Raw genomic sequence first — 9,206 nt, 5'->3', positions numbered from 1 at the left:
AAGCAACTCAGCAAGACCCTGTGTCTAAATAAAATATATTTTTAAAAAAGGGCTGGGAATGTGGCTCAGTGGTTAAATTCTCTGTGTTCAATCCCTGGAAGGAAGAAGTAGGAAGAGGAGGAGGAGAAGGGAGAAGGAGAAGGGCTCAATATCTTGGGAAATGCAAGTTTAAGCCAAAATGAGGGCTGAGGGTGCAGCTCAGCGGCAGAGTGCTTGGTGATAGGTCTCCAGCCTGGCTACCTGGCAGACTTTGGACTTGCCTGGACCTCCCAAGCCTCCACAGTCATGTAAGCCAATTCCTTGAGATCTCTCCACCCCCTCTCTTTCCCTCTCCCCCTTCCTCCCTCCCTCTCCCACACACTATGGGTTCTGATTCTTTGGAGAATCCTCACTAATACAAAACTCAAGGAAGAGTGCATAGGTCCATCAAAGGGCTCCTACAAGGATGTTCGTCGTGACTTGATCCATAACAGCCCCAGACCAGGGACAACCCGCATGTCAAGCCGTGAGAGAGAGAAAGGAGAGGTGGACTGTGGTCTGAACCCCCTCACCCAGCAAGAGGAGTCCCCCAGACATCCCACTAAGCAAAAGAAGCTGCCTCAGGATGCACAGGATGTGACTCCATGTAAGTAGAATTTTAAAGGCACCAACTAGTTTTGTGGAGTTGGAGGTCAGCACAGTGCCTGGGAGGGTACGAGCTAAGGGGCAGGATGAGGGAAATTTCTGGAATGCTGGAGTGGTCACATGGGTGTGTGCCTGAACAATAGCTCCCCACACGTCCTCTCCGGAGCACCACACGCTACACTTTGGAGTCTGCTGTACGCCCAGAAGCAGGCTCTTCATTACGCGGACCGAGTCATCTTTCCGTAACTGGTTTCCGGCTCTCTTGCACTGTGTGCAGAAAACCTGCTTTGATTTCAATCCACTGAAGCATTTTGAAGTCAGAGGATCCACTCTGTGTGTCCTCATGTCCTGGGAATGAAGGTGTATTCTGCAGGCCTTCAGATCTTCAGAGTTCCTCTGACAGTTTTTCCTGCTATTCTGTCAACTATTGGAGGGCCAAAATACTCCCCCCCCCCAAACAATCTGGAAGGAAATATAAAGGACACAAAATTGGCAAATACAAGTGTGTATGTGCAGGCACACGCACACACACACTCTTAGAATGATCGACACTGTGTGTCTCACGACCGTGATTTGCTTTAAGTAGCTCAAGGCCATGTTATTAGATGCACACAAATTCATAATTTTTACAACTTCCTGATAAATACTGAACGTTTTTTCCCATTCACAAATTTCCGTCTGTATTTTTATTTCAATTGATTCATTTATTTTGTGGTGCTGGGAATTGAACCCAGGGTCTTGCACATACTAAGCAAGCACTCTACCTCAGAGCTGCCCCCAGCCTATCCCTGTCTTGGAAGCTTCTCTATTTGTTATTTATTTTCTTCTTCCAAGTGCCGTTGGCCTGGCAAGGATAGAGATGCCCGAGATTTCCCTTGGTTGATGCCTGTGTGGGGCACCTTCTTCTACTACCCTTCTAGAGTGTTCCTTGTTAACAGACTAGGATTTGATTTTCTTTTGTTTTTCATTTTTTATAGTCTCCGTCTTTTAACGAGAGTGTTTGAATCTATTTAAACATTTCATTTTGAGATGAGATAGCATCTTACGATGTCACAGCCAGGACATTGATGTTGACATGACCTATGGATCTTGCTTGGGTTTCCGCAGTTTGGGTTGGCCTGGTGTCTGAGTTCTATGCAATTGCATCCTCCCCTGGGTGGTTCCTAGATCCACAGCACAGTCTGCATACAGCAGCTTCATACAAGGCCCATAGACACCTTTTAATAACCACTCCTGCTCCCCCTGACTCCTGTCCTTAATCTCAGGCAACCACTAATCTGTTCTCCATCGCCATAATTTTTTCATTTCCAGGATGTTACATAAATGGAATCAAACAGTATGTAACCTGTGGGGATTAGCTTTTTCTCCCACTCAGCAGGATTCTGCAGACATTCGCCCAGCCTGTCACCAGTATCCACAGCTCATCCCTTTTCATGGCTGAGTAGCTGTCCACGCCATTAACAGCAGCCGTTGAGGGACATCTGGGTTACTTCTACTTTGGGGCTATTATGAGTAAAACTGCTAGAAATTGCACACGAATGACGTGTAAAATTTGTTAAGCGTTCTAGGTTGTTCTTTCTTTTTTTTACAGTGCTGGGAAATGTGAATCAAGTCCTCTGCCATTGAGCTACAACCCCAGCCCCCAGAATTTGTTTTTTTTTGTTGTTGTTGTTGTTTCTTTTTAGTTATACACACCATTAGGATTCATTTGACATGATTTTAAAAACATGGAATATAATTTGCTCAAAATCAGTCCTGAGTATTCCCCTTCTCTCCCCCAGCCCCCAAAATTAAAAAAAAAAATTGCTATCAACATTCATGTGCAAGTTTTTCATGTGTGAACCTAAGTTTCCATTTCTTTGGAATAAATTATCCAGGAGTGCAAAATTTGCTGGGTAGAATGGTGATCTGCCTAACTGTCTTCCAGAGCAAAGGTACCGATTTACATTCCCACCAGCAACAGAAGAGCAATCAGCTTCCAGGAACTTCGCCAGTGTCCGCAGTGGTGATTTTTCTAGCAGCTCTGATAGGTGTTGGGAGGTCTCGTGGTGGTTTTAATTTGCATTTCCTGCCCGGCTGAGGTTGAACACCTCTTCCTGTGTGTCATCGTTGGAGAAATATGTAGAGATAGAAATGTCTGAGGGCTCAGTACTGTGGGGTCTCAAGAGGGGTCTCCCCACTTGAGAGGGTCTCCCCTCACCCACAGGGGTTGCCTAAAAGCTCAGAGTGCCAAATCCTCTGTCTCTGTGTTTTTTCCTATAGATAAAGTCTAATTTACAAATTAGGCACAGTAAGACATTAACAGCCGTAACTAATATTAGAACCATATGACAATATACTGTCATCAAAGTTACTTTAAAACTTATGAATTGTATTTCTGGAATTTTCCATTTCATATTTTTAGATCACAAATAACTGAAACCAGGAACAGCAACACGGTTGGAGGCGGGGACTCTTCTGGAGGCCGGGCCTTCACTGGACACAAATATTTCTCCCACTCCCAACTCGTCTTCTCATTCTCTTAACAGGGTGTTTTCCAGAGCAAACTTTTTCGGTTTTTGTAAGGTGCAGTTTATTCGTTTTTCCTTTTATGGGTCACACTTCAGTATCAAGTCAAAGAAATCTTTGCCTGGCTCCAAATCCTGAGGGTTTTCTCCCATCTCTTCTCTTAAAGTTATATAATCCCACACTTCCCGTTAATGCTCGCGAAAGACGTGAGGTTTAGAAGACATTTCTCTGTCGGCCTGTGGAAGCCTTTTTGCTGCCAGACCTTGTGTGGAAAGGGCTCTTCTTCCTCCACTGAATTGTTTTGGCATCTCTGTGAGTGATCAGTAGAAGGAAATTCTTTTATTTATTTATTTTTTGGTACCCAGGATTGAACCCAGGGGTGCTTAACCACTGAGCCACATCCCCAGCCCATCTTATTTTATTGTTTTAAAATATTTATTTTCGTTGTAAATGAACACGATGCCTTATTTTACTTATTTATTTTGTTAGGTGGGTGCTAAGGATCCAACCCAGTGCCTCACACGTGCTAGGCAAGCGCTCTACCACTGAGCCACAACCCAGCCCCCCATTTTATTTTTTATTTTGAGACGGGATCTCACTTGGTTGTGTACAGTCTCACTAAGTTGCTGAGGATGGTTTCGAATCTGTGATCGTCCCGCCTCAGCCTCCCGAGCCTCTGGGATTACACTATACCTGGCAATGGAAGGAAATTCTGATTTGTGCTGCAACCTGGGTGAAACTTGAGGACACCTTGCTAAGTGATATAAGCCTCACAAAACGGCAAATGCTGCTTGTGGCCACGCCTGTAATCCCAGTGGTTCAGGAGGCTGAGGCAGGAGGATCGCAAGTTCAAGGTCAGCCTCAGCAATGTAGCAAAACCCTACCTCAAAATAAAAAATAAAAAGGGCAGGGGATGTGGCTCAGTGGTTCAGTACCCCTGGATTCAATCCCCAGTGTTGCAAAAAAAAAAAAAAAAAGATGGAAATTTTTATGTTATGTATATTTTTCCACAATAAAAAAAAATGGGGTGGGGGGAGCTGGAGTTGTGGCTCAGTGGTAGAGCACTTGCCAGGCATGTGCGAGGCCCTGGGTTTGATCCTCAGCACTGCATATAAATATATTAAAGATCCATCAACAATTAAAAATGAATAAAAATGGGGAAAAGTTAGTGGAGCATATTCGCGTGGCCGTCTGTTGATACTTCAGTGGCTGATGCGGTTCCTGTCTGCCGTCTGTCTTTGTCTGTCTGGCCCACCGGTTCTGTTCTCTTCACTTCGAGCTTTTGCAGGGTGGAGAGCGTCATTCTGATTCTTCACTCCCTGTGTGCATCCCAGTTTTAGAGTTACCCCCAGAACTGTCCCCACCAACTCCTCGTTTGTGTCTGCGGTGCTGGGGGGAGCCCAGGGCCCACACCACCACTGAGCTGCACCCCACTGACTCCCTCCCGCCATCCCCTACCTGTGGTCACTGGCCTTCTTCCTGAAGAACACCCATGGCCCATGGAAAGGACCACAGATTCTTCCCACTTCTGATTTCGTTGCTTTTCCACCAGGAGAGAAGGTATTTGTCCCCCTCCTGAGGCTGGCTGGCTTTGTGTGCTTGCTTCGGCCATGGGATGGTACCAAAGCGGAAAGCTCTGGAGGCCTGAGGCCAGCACATGGTCAGGCTCCGGCTGGCCTCCAGGCGAGTGAGGACCAGGGGCAGAGCTCCCAGGCCTCCAGCTGAGGCCCCTGCCTGGCCCAGAAGAGACGCTCAGCCAAGCCACAGAACTAGTGTTATGGGGAGCCACCCCAGAAAGCACTCAAGTCCGGATTTCAAATCAAAAGAGGGCTTTATTTACCTGGCCAGGGGCGGACACCCACCGCAGAGACTCAAGCTCTGTGGGAGGGCAGCAGCTTCCTGGTCCATCTAAGGGGAATCTAAGCACAAAAACCACAACTCAGTGACCTGCTTATCGTCACAGAAGCTAGCCAATCCCAGAAATTAAAACACTGATAAGTGGGACCTGTGGGCTCTGGGCAGCACTGGACTTTTCCAGGCAGCAAGCAAGCGGTAAACAGAAGCTAAAAACGCATTAGCTTTGCAGTTCAATGGACCACAGTCCCGGGCTCAAGCAGGTGCTAGACAGTCGCATCCTGAATTTGGGCGGGGGTCGGAGGGGCGAGAATCTTAGCCCCACGAGGGCATTCACACCCAGGTCGTAGCTCACCGCGACCACTGCTGCATCCTGAGTAGGGTTCAATTTGTGGGGTACAAAGTACAGAAAAGAAATCTTCTATAAGAAAACGGCTTTAGTTTCTATTTCCTAGAAATGGGGCACGCAGTTCTCCCTTCACAGGGACAGTAAAAAAGAAACTAAGATGGAGTTTTTATAGTCACATCTTTTTACTCAAATGACTACAGTGGCCCTATTCCTGTAATCCCAGCAAGGTGGGAGTTCTCGCAAGTGACTAATGAGTCTCCACCAGAGCAACTGCTTTGCACACTCAGTACTAGTAACTTATTTGATGCCTGCTTAAAACTACAGTTATCTTGTGGTCTTCACACACGTTCATCTGTCATTTTACTAATACCTGTAAACCCTATGTCCTTATCCTATGCAAAGCTACAAGATCAAGTTGTTAGTCTAACCTTATCTATATCTATATTAACCTACTTGCTTATGTTTATTTATAACTATATTGACACACTGGCTTATCCTATGGCTTAAATCCTATGTCATCTTACCTTATTCCTATAGTCTTTAATCTAGGTCTATTGCTTATTGATTATCTATTCTATCTTGCCTTATACCTATAACCTATGTCTATGACTTTTTGATTATATTGATCATGCACACCACAACACTTCAAGCCAGTAAAGGTTGAAGAGGGCCAGGTGCAGGGTCGCTCACCTGTAATCCCAGTGGCTCAGGAGGCTGAGGCAGGAGGATCACAAGATTAAAACCAGCCTCAGCAATTTAGCAAGGCCCTAAGCAACTCAGTGAGAGCCTGTCTCTAAGTAAAATACAAAAAAGGGCTGGGGATGTGGCTCAGTAGTTAAGCTCCCCTGGGTTCCATATCTGTTGCACAAACAAAACAAAATGAACAACAATAACAAGAAAGACTGAAGTGGTTTGTTATATAGAAATAACAAATGGGTTGTGTCAATTTTTGGCTTTCCCAAACCTAGTGACACCAGAAAGCAGAGAGTCCCCCTGTCCTTTTGGATATGTTCCACACCTGGCCTTGGTCACGGTCCACAGGTAAACCTAGACCCAGGTGCTCATATCTAAAGATTTATTGAGCTGTACATTCAGGTAAGTGAGCCCACTCCATGTAAATTATGGCCAATTGGGGCTGGGGCTGGGGCTCAGTGGTAGAGCACTCTCCTAGCATGTATGAGGCACTGGGTTCCATCCTCAGCACCACATAAAAATAAATAAATAAAATAAAGGTATTGTGTCCAACTATAACTAAAAAAAAAATTGAAAAAAAATTATGGCCCAATTAAAAAGTGGAAAAAGAAAAAAACAATCAGCCCCTTCTCTTAAAAGGTCTGTGCTGGTGTGATAAGGAAGCATACATGTAAATAAGGCTCTGATTCAGAGAACACGCTTTGCAAAGCGGGAGGCCTAAACACGCTTGGCTGCGCAGAGGCAGGCGCAGGGACCCTGGGAGGGCAGCTGCCACCACACTTGGGTGAGGGCAGCGCAGGGCCACCCACAGCGTCTCTCCCTCGAGGCCCAAGCCAGGCAGCTGGGTCGGCTCTCACAGGACACAGGCAGGACTTCTAGGCCCAGGGGCACCGGGCTAGGCCTAGAACCTGCAGGGGAGGCAGGGGAGGCTGGCAGCGTGGGGAGAGAGGAGGACAGCGATCCGGGGCAGGAGCACGAGAGGTGGTGGAGGCTAACCTAGGGGAAGATGGCGGCAGACTCAGATGCAAGACTGAGTGCAACATGAGTTGCACCTTTTACACAAAAGGGGAACTTACCAGAGCTTTGAGGGGTGGCTAATTTGGGGTGTCGACTTGAGCAGGCCAAGGGGCGCCCAGTAGCTCTCTCGGGATGTTTGTGAAGGGGCTTCCAGAAGGGCTCGGCATTTGCACTGGTGAACTGAGCCACAGCTGGCCCTCCCCGTGTGGGTGGTGTGTCTGACTGCGTCCCTCGGGGCTTCGGCTTCGTGGGCCGGGAGATGGTGTGGAGACTTATTTAAGAGACCGGGCTGGTGGGGGCGGTGAGCTCAGGGCGGCGTGGAGGGTGCTGCTCAGGAAGGAACTGATGCAGTTTCAGGGGCCGCTGGTTGGTTCTTGCAAGAGCTTGTTGTGAAAGAGTGAGCCTGGCCTCTCCTCCTCTCTGACTTCCTATCTGGGCACATGAGCTCCTCCTCTCCCATGTGCTCCCACCATTGTGATGCCATCTGCCATGATGGGATGGGGGGCTCCCAAAGTCAGCAACAACTATTTGGACTCTCGGACTCCAAAACTGTGAGCTAAATGAACCTCTTATCTTCATATATCAGCCAGCTCCAGGTATTTTGTTGTAGCAACAGAAAACAGACTAATGTAAGGGGCATCATCCATTTTTCATGAAGTCCCTGAATAGAGCAAAAAGGTAGAGGAAGTCAAATTCCCTTTCTGCTTGGCTGCTGGAGCTGGGACATCAGTCTTCTCCCGCCCTCAAACTGGGACTTACCCCATCAGCATGCCTTGTCCTCAGGCCTTGAGACCCACCTGGTGCGACTACCTCACTGGCTCTCAGACCTCTGAGCTGCGCCAGCTTCCTGGTGGTGTATGACTGTGGATTCCATTTCTCTGGAGAACCCCAATAGACTACTTAAGCACAAGAATCACACACTAAGGACTATGTCTGGGAAAATAGATTTTCAACCTGTTCGATGTGATGAGAATAATCAATTTGGTTCTCATTATTGAGTAACGTTGATTTTCAAGACTAAGAAAAAAATGTGGTTTGAAATAACTTCCCTTGGAGGGGAAGTCACAACTTTGCAATTCTTTGTTTCAACCAGACTCAAGTGCTTGATGGATGACTTGGCTGAAGATCTCGAATGCCAAGTCCTTTCCCAGGGGTCAGTCCAGGGTTTTGCTGTTTTGTTTTCTTTCTTGCCATGAGGTGAGATGAATGTATTAAAAGAAGCAAATTGTGCTCCACTGCTTATTTGTACAAAATACATGGCAACAGCTATTTTCTCAAGATGCTGAGATAGCAACGAAGCTAATGGTTGTGATGTCTTCCAGACTGGGTTTATTTAGTTATTTCGTTAGTTATAGATGGGCACGATATCTTTATTTAATTAATTTATTTATTTATATATGGTGCTGAGGATCAAACCCAGTGCCTCACGCACGCAAGGTAAGCGCTCAACCACTGAGCTACAAGCCCAGCCCCAGACTGGGTTTTTACTGAATTTGATTTTAGCCAGTTATTAGAGCATTATTACTTTGTGCCAGGCACTGTGCTACATGTTTTAGGTGCATTGTCTCATTTAGACATCTAGCTCAAGATCCCATGGCCTCAGGAAGGATGTCGGGGAAAGGCACACTCATACGTTGCTGGTGGGACTGCAAATCAGTGCAAATCACTCTGGAAAGCAGTATGGAGATTCCTCAGAAAACTTGGAATGGAACCACCATTTGACTCACTCATCCCACTCCTCAGCATATACCCAAAGGACTTAAAATCAGCATATGATAGTAACACAGACAATGTTTATAGCAGCTCAACTCACAATGAGTTGAAACCAACCCAGATGCCCTACAACAGATGAATGGATAAAGAAAATGTGATATATATACACACACACACACACACACATACACACAACGGAATATTACTCAGCCATTAAGAACCAAATTGGGTTGCGATTGTGGCTCAGCAGTAGAGCTCTTGCCTAGCATGTGCGAGGCCCTGGGTTCAATCCTAAGCACCACATAAAAATAAATAAATAAAGGTATTATGTCCAACTGCAATTAAAAAAAATATTTAAAAAAAAGAAGAACGAAATTATGGCATTTGCTGATAAATGGATAGAATCAGAGATTATCGTGCTAAGTGAAATAAGCCAATCCCAAAAACC

At 46.2% G+C, this 9,206-nt stretch overlaps 1 long non-coding RNA gene across 1 annotated transcript; it reads right to left on the bottom strand.

Moving 5' to 3' along the window:
- Positions 1 to 2,669: 2,669 nt before the first annotated feature.
- LOC125618074 lies at positions 2,670 to 7,956 on the bottom strand. The gene is made up of 2 exons (XR_007349297.1): positions 7,105 to 7,956; positions 2,670 to 3,442 (listed from the first exon to the last, which is right to left on the bottom strand). It is a non-coding gene; the product is annotated as an uncharacterized LOC125618074 (long non-coding RNA).
- Between the last annotated feature and the right edge of the window lie 1,250 nt (positions 7,957 to 9,206).

This window comes from Marmota marmota, unplaced genomic scaffold (assembly GCF_001458135.2).
Source record: "Marmota marmota marmota unplaced genomic scaffold, marMar, whole genome shotgun sequence".
Taxonomy (NCBI): Eukaryota; Metazoa; Chordata; class Mammalia; order Rodentia; family Sciuridae; genus Marmota; species Marmota marmota.
Note: the sequence above shows the minus strand (reverse complement) of the source record. Positions and strands in the feature narration are given on the sequence as shown.